The sequence below is a fragment of the Corythoichthys intestinalis genome, chromosome 14 (genome assembly GCF_030265065.1).
Source record: "Corythoichthys intestinalis isolate RoL2023-P3 chromosome 14, ASM3026506v1, whole genome shotgun sequence".
Taxonomy (NCBI): domain Eukaryota; kingdom Metazoa; phylum Chordata; class Actinopteri; order Syngnathiformes; family Syngnathidae; genus Corythoichthys; species Corythoichthys intestinalis.
In genome coordinates, this window is record NC_080408.1 from 8,865,655 (window position 1) to 8,883,959 (window position 18,305).

The 18,305-nt window shown below is 38.8% G+C and overlaps 1 protein-coding gene across 1 annotated transcript in view; it reads right to left on the bottom strand.

Annotated features, from left to right (window-relative positions):
• The window catches only part of b4galt2 (UDP-Gal:betaGlcNAc beta 1,4- galactosyltransferase, polypeptide 2), a 216,928-nt gene that overhangs the window by 107,074 nt on the left and 91,549 nt on the right, over positions 1-18,305 (bottom strand). The gene's annotated exons all lie outside the window — the stretch shown is intronic.

An 18,305-nucleotide genomic window follows, 5' to 3' on the forward strand; every position in this document is an offset into this window, starting at 1 on the left:
TCGAACATGATTTATATGGGTAACACAATTTCCAACCACCAGATGACTCACAACACACCCAGGTCAAAGAGGAACAACGTGGAGGGTGCGGGTGGGCTTAGCGGCACACAGACGGCTTTTTTTTTTTTTTTTTAAAAGGTGTTTTTGACGTTAAAGTAAAGCACTCAGTGGCGTGTCTCCACAGTCGACCACACACGTAAGCATCCCAAAAAATGAAAGCCAAGTCAAAAGGGGCACTTTGGGCAGGTAGGGGCAAAGGGGAAGGTGCTCAAGCACCCTCCCCCCTGCACGTGCCATCACTTAAGAATAAAACAAATCAAAATGGACATGAGTACATTTTTATCAATTTATTCCCAAAACCTCATCCAGCACTCCAGTAAAACTGTTTGTTTTAAGTTTGAACAACATATGGCTTCCATGATAATATTTTCTCTTTTTTAGTGCAAACCTGCTTTAGTCTAGCGCTGCCCTGACTAGTCGACATCATTGATGATGGAAATGCGTCAGCGAGCAAGGGTTAAAAAAATATATGCGTGGAAAGTTGAGAATGCAGGCGCTCGGGATTTAAGTGGGGAAAGCGGCACAATGCCAAAAAAACGCACCAGAGTGGCCAAAACATTTGACATTTCAACGAAACAAAGGAGGGCACACTGTTGTGTCTGGTCTCTTCAATGCTAAGCTTGCATACCAGGCTGCACATCGGCCGCAAAATGAACACCTAAAGCGCCGTCACCCTGTTGTAATTTTGGAAGATGACAGGAGACAACAAGCTGGCAGATCGTAAGTCCATCTAACTAACTACATTTTTTATTGAAGTTCCTATGCCTGAGGACTTGAGAAGCAAAATTGCGAGGAAGCATGGGCAATCTCAAGGCTACTAGTCCATCTCCAAAGACCTGAATGTTCCTGTGTCTTCCCAAGATGTGGACTGTCAGGGAAGTTCATGTTTGAACTCCGAGACAAGTATCAATCAATAGCTCAGATAAGAGAAAGAATCAGACCCAGCCAAGGCTCGCCTGCTTCAAAGACTTTATAGAATACAAGATATATATCAGGGGTACAATGGCGTGATCCGGCCAGGAGCCGTGAACAAGCAGGAGTACAAAGAGGATACACAATTCAAGGGTTACATATGCTTGTTGAAAGGGGCGTTGCTTACTATGAAAACAATACCTACTATGAAAGCAAAAACGAAACTTATTACAGCTCACCACTGGTGATTTTTAGCTGAAAAACATCGTGAGTAACGACCTTGGGAGCTTAGCCGTAGCTGGCAAGAAAGGGAGTGAAAATCAGATAAGAGTAGACAGAAACTCTTTGTATTATGTTCAAAGAAAAACATGTGGAGCGCAAGAACATAGATGAAAACAGTCTAACGAAAGAATATAGTATCATAGCAGTTATGTGTTTTATAAGCATGAATAACGTATTCTTTCACATGGACGGAAAACAAAAATTGACGAGAGATTTCAACGAAAGATTGTGCAGATGGTGGATTAAGAACCTCGACTAAAATCCAAACAAGTTCAAGAAGTCCTGCAGTCCGAGGGTATAACAGTGTAAACCCGTACTATCCGTCGGCGTCTGAATGAAAAGGGACACTATGGTAGGATACCCAGGAAGACCACACTTCTGACCCAGAGACATAAAAAAGCCAGGCTAGAGTTTGCCAAAACTTACCTGAGAAAGCCAAAAACGTTTTGGAAGAACGTTCTCTGGTCAGATGAGACAAAAGTAGAGTTTTTTTGGTAAAAGACATCAACACAGAATTTGCAGGGGGAAAAAAAAGAGGCCTTCAAAGAAAACATGGTCCCCACAGTCAAACATGGCGAAAGTTCCCTGATGTTTTGGGGCTGCTTTGCAAACTCTGGCACTGGAGTGCTTGACCATGTGCATGGCATTATGAAGTCTGAAGACTACGAACAAATTTTGCAGCATAATATAAGGCCCAGTGTGAGAAAGCTGTTTTTTTTTTTCATTCTCTTTTGTGTTTTTTCATTACAAGAAAAATAAATGAAGTACCAATGTAAAATGTCCTTCCAAAGCATTTGTAATTGCAATCATATTCTGTATTTTCTTCTGAATTCCAAGTCAATCACATTCATCTCCAAAAAGCAAAAAGAAAACTAAACTGAGACAAGCAGCCACTGAAGTATCAGTATCAATATCTCATATCTTGTCGGATAAACACTCTAAATAAATGGGAACAAGAGACTGAGAGAGGCATCTGTTACGCAGCCACAGAGCGACCTCTTCCCTTCAGCGCCATTCTTCACTTTCCGTGTTCTTTGAAGCATAATTTCAAGAGATATAAAACAGACCAGACAAATCAATATGAATCCTTCTCAAAGACGACGATATTTAAAAAGAGTTTTGTATCAGTGATAACATCCTTGAGCTAAAAAGTTATTGCAGACGGCTGTGATAAGATAAAGAAATCTCAAGGTCAAAAATGATCAGCTGTCTGCATGATTGAACGCGTCCAAGTCCATCATCGGCGTCCTTGTTTGGAAAAGTAATGCCTCTAACTTGGTTGCAAATCAGTGCATTAAGATGAAAGTTTTGAAGCTGATGTACCAGCAGCTGTTGTATAACTTGAGGACACATTTACAGGTATGTAGCCTACTAGTCTTAAATTTATGGAGTCAATCTTTTGATGGCATCGAAAACAGAGTGAGGAATGATCACATAGAAACACTCCTGCTGCTCCGTTGCAATAACCATCACTCTCCCATTGATTTCCATCTACAATAACTGATGTGTAGCATTTGTCAGCTTTGTGTGTCATTCTGTTGGTCAGTTCGATTTTATTCCAGGACTACTCAAAATTTGTAGTTTTCCAATATTATCGGGCAGCCGATAATATCGACTGATAAAAAAGCATTTAAAAATGATGGTGCCAATATTATTCTAATGTAATTAAATATAATTACAAATATTACAGTTATTATCAATTATTAAATTTATATATTTTCTATTATATACAGTGGTATGAAAAAGTATGTGAACCTTTTGGAATTTCTCAAATTTCAGCATAAAATCATCAAATGTTATCTGATCTTTGTCAAAATCACACAGATGAAAAAACAGTGTCAGCTTTAACTAAAACCACCCAGACATTTATAGGTTTTCATATTGTAATGAGGATAGCATGCAAACAATGACAGAAGGAGTAAAAATAAGTTAGTGAACCCTCTGCCTAAGGAGACTTCAAGAGCAATCGAAACCATTTTTTTCAAAAGTTAAGTTTAGTTTCCAAAGTTTAAGTTAGGTGTGTGCCCAATTACTGATGAGTGGTTTAAAGCTGCCCTGCCCACTATAAAACACACACCGCATCAGAATTGTCTTGACGAGAAGCATTGTTCGATCTGCATCATGGCTCGGTCAAAAGAGCTGTCCGAAGACCAGCAATCAAGGATTGTTGATTTGTATAAAGCTGAGAAAGGATACAAAACCATCTCTAAAAGTCTGGATGTTCATCAATCCACAGTCAGAAAATTTGTCTACAAATGGACAGAGTTTGGCACTGTTGCTTCTCTCCCAAGGAGTGGCCGTCCACCAAAGATGATGACAAGAGTTCAGCGCAGAATACTCAGAGGTAAAAAAGAACCCTAGCGTGTCTGCTTAAGACTTACAGAAATCACTGGCACAGTCCAATATCTCTGTGCACACAAAGACTATATGCAAAACTACGGCCAAGAATGGTGTTCATGGGAGGACTCCACAGAAGAAGCCACTGCTTTCTAAAAGAAAAAAAAAATGTTGCTCGTTTAGTGTTTGCAAAAAGGCACTTGGACACTCCACATAAATTTTGGCTAAATATTTTGTGGACTGATGAAACCAAAGTTGAATTGTTTGGGAGTGACACACAACGTCATGTGTGAAGGAAAACAGCTCACCAACATCAACACCTCATCCCTACCGTGATGCATGGTGGAGGGAGCTTCATTATTTGGGGCTGCTTTGCTGCCTCAGGGCCTGGACGTCTTGCAATCATTAATGGAAGAATGAATTCAAAAGCTTATCAGGATGTTTTACAGGAAAACTTGAGGCCGTCTGTCAAGACAGTTGAAGCTAAAAAGAGGATGGATGCGCAACAACACAATGATCTAAGTCCAGACTTGAACCTTATTGAGATGCTGTGAAAAAGTGCACTATGAAGCTTAAGATGGCGATTCAAGAAGGATGGGCCAAGATTAGTCCTGATCGATATGCCAGACTGATCTCCAGCTACAGGAAGTGTCTGGTTGAAGTTACTGCTGCCAAAGAAATAAAAAAATATTAAATGTGATGGTTCACTTACTTATTTTCCCCCTTCTGTCATTGTTTGCATACTATCCTCATTAAAATATGAAAACCTATAAATGTTTGGGTGGTTTTAGTTAAAGCAGACAAAAATGATAAGGGCTGCGAAAAAACAACACTGCTGATCAGTTCTCATCGTGTGCGTGTGTTGTGCAGTCAATAAAGAGTCGAAAACCATCCAGGTCTTCTGGAAATATTTTAAAACGTAACACAACTGAGAGTCTAGGTACTCTAGGAGTTCAAAGCTCCAAACCGCAGCAAAGAAAAAGTGGTTATATGTACTTTTAAGAACTGCTAAAATGTTTTCATATCACCTGACCTTGAAATGTGAAAATGGTGAACGATAATCGAATATAATTGGCTATTGTAACCTTTGACTACCATTAAATTTTCAAAAGGGTAACTTGTAACATTTCCAAAGGACTTCTCTTAACACTGCTCCCAGCTAACAACATGCTAACCAGTCCGCCTGCTGCTAGCACAATCAGCTAACATTGAAACGCTGACATTTTATGCTAAGTAAATGCTAACTATTCAACACAAACACAATCTGTATGCTGACTCAAAGGGTTTTGTCAGAAGAGGTGACAATCATCTGTTAAAGAGACGGAAATGAAGGTCATATTATGTCCCGGTTATGCCCACTTTGCTTCGGAATAACCCCTTGAAAGCCTTCAGGCGGGAATTGAAAATAAGCGAACTGCTTTTTTTTCAAGCAATTATCGCTAACAGTATTTTTCTCCTGCTCTGCGATGTGTTTTGCAAAATGATTCCCATTGGTAATCTCAAACACTGCTGACATTATTATAACACATCCTTCTTTTGTGTATTTTCTCAATATTATAATCACGAGAGGAAAGATTAAATGATGAAAAAAAGGGGAAAAGAGCCACAGAACAAATAAGTGTTTTATTTTATTATTATTCATAAATAAGCAACTCTACTTGTAACTCTCAGAACCAAGCTTGTCGCAAGGTACAGTGGGGCAAATAAGTATTTAGTTAACAACCAACTGTGCAACTTCTCCTACTTGAAAAGATTAGAGAAGCCTGCAATTGTCAACATGGGTAAACCTCAACCATGAGAGACAGAATGTGTGGGGAAAAAAACAGAAAATCACATTGTTTGATTTTTGAAGAATTTATTTCCAAATTGGAGTGGAAAATAAGTATTTGGTCACCTACAAACAAGCAAGATTTCTGGCTGTCAAAGAGGTCAAACTTCTTCTAACGAGGTCTAACGAGGATCCACTCGTTACCTGTATTAATGGCACCTGTTTTAACTTATTATCGGTATAAAAGACACCTGTCCACAACCTCAATCAGTCACACTCCAAACTCCACTATGGCCAAGACCAAAGAGCTGTCGAACGACACCAGAGACAAAATTGTAGACCTGCACCAGGCTGGGAAGACTGAATCTGCAATAGCTAAAATGCTTGGTGTAAAGAAATCAACTGTGGGAGCAATTATTAGAAAATGGAAGACATACAAGACCACTGATAATCTCCCATCACATCATAGCCACATCAACAACTGAACTACATAAATTTGTCTTGTAATCCTGATACTGAGTTCCTTTTTGTTTTTTCCCCTAGATCCTGTACTGCTTGCCTACTGCTGCCTTGAAACTTCCTGTTGATATCAGGTCACTTCCTGTTGATTTGGGGACATTTTGGGGACACGCCCTGTTAATATCAGATCACTTCCCGTCGACTTGGGGAATTTTCGGGGACATGTCCTGTTGCATGGCTGTCAATAGCATCGACTTACTTGGGCACTAGCTGAAGGTCAATGTGCTATAATGGAAAGTTTTTGGTCTAAAATCTAGGGCTGTCAAAATTATCGCGTTAACGGACGGTAATTATTTTTTTAAATTAATCACGTTAAAATATTTGACGCATTTAACGCACATGCCCCGCTCAAACAGATTAAAATGACAGCACAGTGTAATGTCCACTTGTTACTTGTGTTTTTTGGTGTTTTTGTCACCCTCTGCTGGCACTTGGGTGCTACTGACTTTATGGGTTTCAGCACCACATGAGCATTGTGTAATTATTGACATCAACAATGGCGAACTACTAGTTTATTTTTTGATTGAAAATTTAAAAAATTTTATTAAAACAAAAACATTAAGAGGGGTTTTAATATAAAATGTCTATAACTTGTACTAACATTTATCTTTTAAGAACTACAAGTCTTTCTATCCATGGATCGCTTTAAGAGAATGTTAATGATGTTAATGCCATCTTGTTGATTTATTGTTATAAAAAACAAATATAGTACTTATGTACCGTATATGTTGAATGTATATATCCGCATTGTGTTTTATCTTTCCATTCCAACAATAATTTACAGAAAAATATGGCATATTTTATAGATGGTTTGAATTACGATTAATTACGATTAATTTTTAAGCTGTAATTAACTCGATTAAAATTTTCAATCGTTTGACAGCCCTACTAAAACCACAACTAAACCGTTTTTTTCTGCCATTGAAAATGAATGGGAAATTTGGCCATACATGGCCGTCAATGGCATGGACTTGCATTGCTGTCAATGGCATTGACTTACTTGGGCGCCGGTTTAATGTCAATGAGAAGTCATGGTAAATAATCAAAAATCACAAGGACCAATGTTTTCCTGCCATTGAAAATGAATGGGAAATTTGGACATACATGGCTGTCAATGGCATGCCATTATAAATGAATGGGAAAGTTTTTGGCGAATTTTGGAAGAACCATAAGTTTTTGGCAAATTCTGTATACAACTTTGATGTCTCTCCAGTTCTCGATTTTTTGATGTGTAAATTATGCGACTTGGTCCAAAAATGTACGACTTGATACATTTTGAAAAAAAAAAAATTTTTTTTGCAAAATTTTTCAAAATTTGAATTTTTTTTTTCAAAAATAACATTTTGGGGAAAAATATATTTTTTCAAAATTTTTCAAAATTTGATTTTTTTTTTTTTTTTTCCCCAAAATACACGCATTTACAGGCGAACGGAAAATTATGGGGTGGGGTCATTTTTAAAAAAATCCCTGGGTTGTGCGAAAATTCCAGTCATTTTGATCTTTGAACGGTGACGGTCGATTAAACGGTTTGGGCTATTGGCCATTTAAAAACAATATTGTAATTTTATGGTGCATTACTATGTTAGCATTAATAAATGGCATGAAAAAGAAGTGTTGTCATTATTGCCTTTAATAGACAGATTTAATTTGCAATATAAACATATTACAGTATGATACATTGAACAAAATGGACCCCAATTTTAATACTGAATACGGTTTTGATACAAATCTGGCCCTGATTGGGTAACGTGTGCCATATCTGGGCATCATTAATGTGGTTTCTGCTAATTTGGACCATTTCTGGTCCTAACCTGTGTTGATTCCCTAAATCCATACTGAGTTTGGCCTATTGTTCAAAAAGACACTGAGGCGGATCCGTTTCACGTAATTGGGCCAAAATTTGTCCGCTCCAGTTATATTTTGCTATCTGCGATTGGTTGAGGTCATGCTTGAAGTTGGTTGAAACTCCAAAGTTTTCACAGACTTTAGAGGCGTACTTTTCCCCACTTAAGAACCTCCACTGCAAATTGCATTATGTTGTGAAATTCATCCCTCCAGTCTGTGTAACTAAATGATTTTTCTTATGCTTTAAAATATTTTCGGGAGCTGGCATGTTAAATTATGAATGCCTCCAATATCTTTCACTGCTAGAGCACAATGTCTGAAGTTACTGTTTTCACAGCCCGGGCTTGAAGGCTGGAAAAAGAACAATCAAATTCAAACATGGAAGGAGATCACTATCTTCTTCTATGGTCATCTGCACAAATGTGGTTTTCTTACCAAACATTGTTAACATTTCATTATCTCGTAGTGTGTTTGGTCGTAAGTAGATAAGAAAAAAATAATTGCGGCTATAATTAAATAGACTTTGCTCCCATTAGCATTTGAATGACAAGCATGCCAACAAAAGATAGCGAAGAAGATTTTAAAATGATAAGCAGGGACATCAACTACAAATGAGATTTTTAATACAATTTGTACAATTGTACGAATCAAATCAACCAGAAACTGTTCTGCTTCAAATGTTTTAAATTGATATTATCTTTCACTTTTAATCATAACACTCATTCCGATGACAAATTGAAAAGCATTCCAATGCCAATTGAAAGTAGGGGTGTTACACAATATCGACAAGGATTGATACATCGTTTTAAAAAGGTCTCACTGTTAACTCATTTGCTCCCAAAAACGTATAAATATGTTCTATTTTTAACTGTTTCTACGTCTTTTACCTTTTTTTTTCTCGAGACATTTTTAGGTTCTAATGCAATTTAGCTCCAAAGCACAATGCTCACAATCCATTTTAAAGCAATAAAACTGGCCACTGGAGGGCAGTAGCGCATTTGGTAAGACCTGCAACCTGATTCAACGGAACTAACGGCCGAGGCACCGGCGGAAGACGACCGAATGGACGACCAGGAGGACGTCAGGGGTGGGAAATCCGAGCAGGACGACCGGGAGGACGCCCGGGATGCCAGGCGCTGGACGACTGAGCTGAACGACCGGGACCACCAGTGCAGCGGACGATGCCATTGAGTCCGTGCTGCTCGCCTAGCAGAGCCAACGCCGCCGTGCTCGGCCGCTCGCGTCCCCCGCGATCCTCCAGTGTCCTGCGACTCAGCCGGAAACACGCACGACCAAACCAGTTCCCCCCTAGGAACACAACATGCCCCACACAAGTTCCCCAGGCGAACTCCGCCACGAGGCAGTGGTCACCACAAAAGAAAGACTAAAAAAAATCCATTTTGATGAGACAGGCAGTGACGAGGGAAAAGCCCACCCCGTTCGCCGAGACAGCCGCGGCCACAACAGCGTCATCTCTCAGTTCAATAGTTTAGTTATGTGTAAATAAATTGTTACTTTGCTATCAAAAACTCTATTTGTCTTGTTGTTTATGTTATTTTGTAGAAGGAAAACATTATTCAGATGTTTGGGATGTCACAAAAGCAAAAAATAGCTTAAAGTCAATGTTATGTTTGAAATGTATGCTTTTACAAAAAGCTCAATTTCTCTGTTTTTTCATCAGAAATTGGAAAATTGCTCAAACTAAGCTATTTTCTAATGCTGATTTCTAAAGAACGGAAAAAGATATGAACTAAATTTTTTTCCTGCTGAAAGAAAAGAGTCTAATCTTTCTTTTGTTGGGTTACATGTAGGGTTGTTCCGATCATGTTTTTTTGCTCCCGAGCCGATCCCGATCGTTTTAGTTTGATTATCTGCCGATCCTGATATTTCCCGATCCGATTGCTTTTTTTTGCTCCTGATTCAATTCCAATCATTCCCGATAATTTTTCCCGATCATATACATTTTGGCAATGCATTAGGAAAAAAATGAATAAAACTCAGATGATTATATACTTTCAACATACAGTACATAAGTACTGTATTTGTTTATTATGACAATAAATCCTCAAGATGGCATTTACATTATTAACATTCTTTCTGTGAGAGGGATCCACGGATAGAAAGACTTGTGACTTTGTATATTGTGACTAAATATTGCCATCTAGTGTATTTCTTGAGCTTGTGTAAATGATACTGTAGCCATGCCCAAATGCATGATGGGAAGTGGAACCATGACTGTGCGTAGCGCTACCAATTGATATATCCTCTCTGTGTTGGGAAATAATATAAGGTGTTAAGAAAAATATCAAATGCTACCTTGCTTCCCCACATTGCTTCCCATGATATTTCTAATCGTAGGGAGAGGGATTGTAAGGCTTTAGCCAATTAAAAAAAGGCTCCAAAGGCTGCCAAAATTCACTCTACTCATTTTATGCTGCCTTTTATCTCTCTATATAGGTAAAGCGGCGCCATTACAGTTTGACCGCGACAATGCGTGAGTGGGTCGTGCAACGCATGCATTAATTGCGTCAAATATTTTAACGTGATACATTGTTAAAAAAATTAATTACCGTCGTTATCGGGATATATTTGATAACCCTACATTAAGCCTAAACTAAAGACTCTGGATAAGTGTAACATATTATGTTTGTAACGTTAAATACAATTAGAAAACGATTTAATTAAAAAATATACAGTATATATATTAAAAGAAAGGCATGGCCGACATTTTTTTGCCGATTCCGATACTTTGAAAATGACGTGATCGGACCCGATCGATCGGCATGTCTAGTTACATGTTTATATAACAATACAACAGAATTTTCTGTGGGCCTTGCAAAATCAGTCAAAATCCAGTAAAACGGCCAGGAGCGGAGTGGGTTGCTCCGGTGAAAATGGCTGCGAGTGAATGAAAAAACAACAACAACAAAAATTAAACCAACAGGTTGCTACCATAATCTTCCATTAGAACAGTGTCTACGTTAGCTCAATGGCTGCAATTTACAGCGCTAGTCATCCAATTCATTTTGGCTAGGTTCATACTGCAGATCTAAATGCAACATTCCGTTTTTTTGTCATATCTGTTTTTTGGCAAGCTCGTTCAAACTGCCATTGTCCATTGAGTCTGTTCAAGTACTACGGATGCACACTCATTGCCTGGCATTGGTTGCAACTGAGAAGCCATTGACGCCCAATCCGTTTGAAGTGGGAGGGATGGCAGCCACCCTCCCAGTTCAAATGGACTGGACGTTTACTTGTGATAAACTCACAGCAGAAGAATGAAAACTGCTTGCTTGTTTTGATGAATATTCTAGAATGATTTTCTGAGACGCATATTAATAATTATTGTATTGCTATATCGTGATATCATCGTAATCGTGACTAATTTAAACTGGGAGAGGTTCAAACGGATTGGACCACATCTTCCTCAGTGGCACTGAAAAACGATCATTCACTGTCAGCCTTCCAAGTTCAATCACTCTGGCGACTGCTTCAAGTATAGCCTTATTTTTCTCTTTTTTATATCAGGGGTCCTCACCACTATCCTCCACGGTGACCAAATTTGAATAGTGTCCCAATTGGATGCCTACTTTAAATGCAGCCTTATTTTGTGACGTTACGCAAGATGCATTTCTTGTGCTAAATATAACGGCCAATTTGAAGACTCTCCTGATTCCAAAACTCCTCCAAGCACATTTCTCGATGCCTGTTTTCAGCAGGATCATTTGTGGTCATTCATTGGACCAAATTCGAGGCCTTCAAATGCACATGTTAGGGGTAAAATGCTACTACGTCTATACGGCAACAGTGTTGTTTTTTAGGGCTGTCAAACGATTACAATTTTTAATCGAGTTAATCACAGCTTAAAAAGTAATTAATCGTAATTAATCGCAGTTCAAACCATCTCTAAAACTTGCAGTCTTTTTCTGTAAATTATTGTTGGAATAGAAAGATAAGACACAAGACGGACTTAACTGTTCCGCTCAAATGCATGATGGGAAGTTGGGCACCCATGACTGTCAGTGGTGGCTGCAAATGGTATACAGTATGTTCTGCGTTGTGTTCAATTAGGCGTGTTATAAAAAAGAATGTCTCCTCCTGCGCCCAAATGCATGATGGGAAGTTGGGCAACCATGACTGTCAGTGGTGGCTGCAAATGGTATACAGTATGTTCTGCGTTTTGTGTCGTATATACAGCAGGAGTGTTGTTTTTTTTAGGGCTGTCAAACGATTAAAATTTTTAATCGAGTTAATCACAGCTTAAAAATTACTTAATCGTAATTAATCGCAATTCAAACTATCTCAAAATATGTCGTATTTTTCTGTAAATTATTGTTGGAATGGAAAGATAAGACAAGACGGACATAAACATTCAACCTACTGAACAAAAGTACTGCATTCGTTTATTATAACAATAAATCCACAAGATGGCATTAACATTATTAACATTTATGTGTATTTTGCACAGATATTTGATTGGGAATGCCAGTTCTCTTTGCATCGAGCGCTTTTCTTTTTGTGAACATTATTTTTTTGAGAGATAGGAATATTATTTTTGTTGTGCTTTCACTAAATTATACTGTAGTGACTTAACTGTTCCGCCCAAATGCATGATGGGACGTTGGGCAACCATGACTGTCAGTGGCGGCTGCAAATGGTATACAGTATGTTCTGTGTTGTGTTCAATTAGGCGTGTTATAAAAAAGGAATGTCTCCTCCTCTGCCCAAATGCATGATGGGATGTTGGGCAACCATGACTGTCAGTGGTGGCTGCAAATGGTATACAGTATGTTCTGCGTTGTGTGTCGTATGTACGGCAGCAGTGTTGTTTTTTTTAGGGCTGTCAAAAGATTAAAATGTTCAATCGAGTTAATCACAGCTTAAAAATTAATTAATCGTAATTAATCACAATTCAAACCAGCTCTAAAATATGCCGTATTTTTCTGTAAATCATTGTTGGAATGGAAAGATAAGACACAAGACGGACATAAACATTCAACATACTGTATATAAGTACTGTATTTGTTTATTACAATAATAAATCCACAAAATGGCATTAACATTCTTAACATTTATGTGTATTTTGCATAGCTATTTGATTGGGAATGCCAGTTGTCTTTGCATTGATCGCTTTTCTTTTTGTGAACATTATTTTTTTGAGAGATAGGAATATTATTTTTGTTGTGCTTTCACTAAAAGATACTGTAGCGACTTATGCTCTGCCCAAATGCATGATGGGAAGTTGGGCAACCATGACTGTCAGTGGTGGCTGCAAATGGTACACAGTATGTTCTGCGTTGTGTTTAATTAGGGGTGTTAAGAAAAAAAAACGTCTCCTGCTTCGCCCAAATGCATGATGGGAAGTTGGGCAACCATGACTGTCAGTGGTGGCTGCAAATGGTACACAGTATGTTCTGCGCTGTGTTTAAAAAGGCGTCTTAAGAAAAAGATCATCTCTAGAGACATAGTCAAGACAAACAAGACAGACATATTTTAAAATTACTAAAATATTACGAAGACTAAAAAGTATTATTGTCCAAAACACTAAGACAAACACAAAAATTAAAAGGGCTGCCAAAAACAACACTGTACAGCAGCCTGGAACACTCAATAATTTCAAACATTCTTGCATACTGACTGACTGAGTCCTGACTCAACATCCAGTTGCAAAGATTAGATTGCCAAATCAATAAAAATAAATATATCGAGGCCAGATCAAAGAAAGCTCTCATCTAACGCAGCTTGGCTCCTATCACCTGCCTACTTTCGCTTCTGGGCTCTTTTCCAATTCACACGGATGAGAGATGACAGCCAAACAAACAAACAAACAAACAAACAAACTCTGGCACAGTCATGCGTAGCGTGACACAGTCATCCCTTTGCGATGTTTCCGAGTCGCATATTTTCCCACAATGCTTTATCACCATGTACACGTGTTTTAGATTGATGAGCGACAAGAGCAGAACAAATAACAATGAGTGTAACAACCTTTTTAAAGAGACAATAAACCCTCCTACTGGGGAAAAAAAGAAAGCCTTCGGCACTTTGCGAGCTTCCGGAGAAGGAGAACACTGGCGTATCGAGGACAGACACAGCGGGGCAAGCGGATCCAAAAAGGTCTGTTCCGCAGGGGGAAGTGATTAAAGACGCAGCGCAACGTCTCAGCGAGAGAGCATCGACACAGGTGATATTGTTACCTAAAGCTAGCTCCGCGTGCTGCCTCACAAGCATTTACTTCATCTCCAGTGTGATTTAAGTATAACAGGATTTCTACAGGTATAAGCAAATTTCATTTAATGCTTTTTAATGACACATTAAACAAATTTCATGCCCATGCTCAAGTGCATAGTTTTCACACAAAAACAGTTTTCCAATAATGACTTTTTAACCGATATCCTGATATTGTCCAACTCCAAAAATCCGATATCGATATACAGTATTAGAGCTGGGCGATATGGCCTAAAGTACGTATCACGTTAATTTGGCAGATTTACCTCGAGAACGATAAATGACCATAAATTCGCCCAAGTGGACTATTACAGTGGGGCAAATAAGTATTTAGTCAACCACTAATTGTTGAAGTTCTCCCACTTGAAAATATTAGAGAGGCCTGTAATTGTCAACATGGTTCAACCTCAACCATGAGAGACAGAATGTGGAAAAAAAAAAAAAAAACAGAAAATCACATTGTTTGATTTTTAAAGAATTTATTTGCAAATCATGGTGGAAAATAAGTATTTGGTCAATACCAAAAGTTCATGTCAATACTTTGTTATGTACCCTTTGTTGGCAATAACGGCGGCCAAACGTTTTCTGTAACTCTACACAAGCTTTTCACACACTGTTGCTGGTATTTTGGCCCATTCCTTCATGCAGCAGATTTTCTATGGGGTTGAGACCTGGAGACTGGTTAGGCCACTCCAGGACCTTGAAATGTTTCTTAAGAAGCCACTCCTTTGTTGCCTTGGCTGTGTGTTTGGGATCATTGTCATGCTGAAAGACCCAGCCATGTCTCATATTCAATGCCCTTGCTGATGGAAGGAGATTTTCACTAAAAATCTCTCGATACATGGCCCCATTCATTCTTACCTTCACAAAGATCAGTCGTCCTGGTCCCTTTGCAGAAAAAGCATGATGTTTCCACCCCCATGCTTCACAGTGGGTATGGTGTAATTCAGTATTCTTTTTCCTCCAAACAAGAGAACCTGTATTTCTACCAAAAAGTTCTAATTTGGTTTCATCTGACCATAACACATTCTCCCAGTCCTCTTCTGGATCATCCAAATGCTCTCTAGCGAACCGCAGACGGGCCTGGACGTGTACTTTCTTGAGCAGGGGGACACGCCTGGCAGTGCAGGATTTGAGTCCCTGGCGGCGAATTGTTACTGATAGTAGCCTTTGTTACTGTGGTCCCAGCTTTATGTAAGTCATTCACTAGGTCCACCCATGTGGTTCTGGGATTTTTGCTCACCATTCTTGTTATCATTTTGACACCCCGGGGTGAGGAGGGAGTTGAAAGTCCATGTTACCCAACGACAGCTCTAAAACATCACTGCTTGATGGGAGAAAATATTATGTGAAATATTAGCACATTATGCCTTTGTGATGTATGATTGCCTCTTTGACCTAGATTGTAACAACTTATTGTTTTTCACCTTGGGTTCCATAGTTAGGAGGGAAACTCAGGAGATAACTTGTTTTGCATCATAGTACGCGCTTGGGTTCCATAGTTAGGAGGGAATCTCACGAGATAACTTGTTTTGCACCATAGTACGCGCTTGAGTTCCATAGTTAGGAGGGAATCTCACGAGATAACTTAAATAAACATTCTACTTTAACCGCTAGGATCCTCAACTGTGGGGGAATCTCATACCCTTATGGGGGAGGGGAGTCTCACGAGTTCGAGTGGTGCGTTTTCGTGGGGGCGAGGAGTGGCCACCCGGAGATTCATCAGGAGATTCCCCATACCCGCCCACCCCCCCCCACCCCCCCGAAGTCTGCCAGAGGATTACGTACGAGTCGCTTGGCTTTGTTCCTTTGCTGCTTTGCCGGAGCGTTGGCTGCCCGCTCATTTATCAACGGTAAGCGATTTTCATTGTTAAGGAACAGTTTGTTGTGCTGTAACAGTTCTGGGATTGACAAACTAGATCTAACGTCATCGTTACCACTTGTGTTTTGCTTGTTTTTTGCTTGCCTTTGTGGGATTGTAATCAATAAATCTAATTTATTCTGCATTTTCTAATCAATAAACATCGTCTATTGAGCAAAAGTGTGCTGGTTGCTGACTCACCGCGAACCCGGAAATTTCGGAAAACATTGCTCTAGAGGAGATCTGCATGGAGGAATGGGCCAAAATACCAGCAACAGTGTGTGAAAAGCTTGTGAAGAGTTACAGATAACATTTGGCCTCCGTTATTGCAAACAAAGGGTGCATAACAAAGTATTGAGATGAACTTTTGGTATTGACCAAATACTTATTTTCCACCATGATTTGCAAATAAATTCTTTCAAAATCAAACGATTGTGATTTTCTGGTTTTCCACATTCTGTCTCTCATGGTTGAGGTTTGCCCATGTTGACAATTACAGGCCTCTCTAATATTTTCAAGTGGGAGAAATTGCACAATTAGTGGTTGACTAAATACTTGTTTGCCCCACTGTATATACAGTAATTTGAAAATCTGAATCAATGCGTGAAATACAAATCAACTGTTTCTCGTTGATTTATTCACAAGATTTCAATTTAACATATTTAACTCATTCACTCCCGGCCATTTCCACCGGTGCAACCCCCTTCGCTCCCGGCTGTTTTACTGGATTTTGACTGATTTTGCAAGGCCCACAGAAAATTCTGTTCTATTGCTATATAAACATTGAAGCCACCAAAAGAAAGATTAGATTCTCTTTTTTTCAGCAGTACGGCAAAGCATTCATCCTTGATGTTGCCAATGAATTCTTTGACAACTTTTCGGATAAAGACAAGATTATTAAACGGATAAAAGACATGCCCCTGTCAGCAAGAACTGTTCACGATCGTACCATCATGATGTCAAATCAAATTGAGGAAAATTACGAAGGACATAAATTCGGCTCCATTTTTTCCACTCGCTTTGGATGAGTCAACGGACGTAAGCAATTTATCACAGTTTAGCGTGATCGCAAGGTATGTTGTCGGTGACCCACAACATGAGGAAAGTGGCAGTTTTGGCTATGCAAGGGACTACAAGAGGGGAGGATTTATTCCAGTCCTTCATTGAGTTTGCTAAAGAAAAAATCCCAATGGACAAACTTCTTTCGGTGTGCACTGATGGTGCTCCGTGTATGGTTGAAAAAAAAAAACGGAGGATTTGTGTCGTTTCTTCGTGAACATGAAGAGACTAAATCACGTCATTTTCAAAGTATCGGAATCGGCAAAAAAATATCGGCCATGGCTTTTTTTAATATATATATATATTTTTAATTAAATCGTTTTCTAAATGTATTTAACGTTGCAGACATAAGATGTTACACTTATCCAGAGTCTTTAGGCTTAAGGTGCCGATAACGTCGGTAATTAATTTTTTAAAAATGTATCACGTTAAATATTTAACGCAATTAATGCATGCGTTGCACGACCCTCTCACGCATTGTCGCGTTCAATCTGTAATGGCGCCGTTTTACCCCTTTAGAGAGATAAAAGCAGTGTAAAATGAGTAGAGTGCATTTTGGCAGCCTTTGGAGCCTTTTTTTAATAGGCTAAAGCCTTACAATATCTCTTTCAACAATTAGAAATATCATGAGAAGCAATGTGGGGAAGCAAGGTAGCAATTGATCTTTTTCTTAACACCTTATGTTAGTTCCCAACGCAGAGAATATATATCCATTGGTAGCACTACGCACAGTCATGGGTCCACTTCCCATCATGCATTTGGGTTAAATGGCTGCAGTATCATTTACTGAAAGCTCAACAAATACACTAGATGGCAATATTTAGTCACAATATACAAAGTCACAAGTCTTTCTATCCGTGGATCCCTCTCACAGAAAGAATGTTAATAATGTAAATGCCATCATGAGGATTTATTGTCAAATAAACAAATACAGTACTTATGTACTGTATGTTGAATGTATTTTCTTAATGCACTGCCAAAATGTACAGTATATGATCGGGAAAAATTATCTGGAATGATTGGAATTGAATCGGGAGGAAAAAAAAGCAATTGGATCGGGAAATATCGGGATCGGCAGATACTCAAACTAAAACGATCGGATCGGGAGCAAAAAAACATGATCGGAACAACCCTAAAAGAGACGTATCCTAAGTTTCTCAATGCCTGCATGACGCTGAACTTCTTCAAGTACCAACCAGACTACAAAGCCATCAGCAACACCATGCAGCACCAGAATTGGCATTAATGGTAAGAAATACTCATCATTGATTAGCAACAGCATAACAATGTTATTAAAAAGAATTCAGAGACTTACTGTACTTAAAAAATGTTAAAATTACATAAAATGCACACATTACCCGTATTTTTAGTTTTAAACATATTGTATGGCTCTCACGGAATTACATTTAAAAAAATGTGTTGTTTATGGTTCTC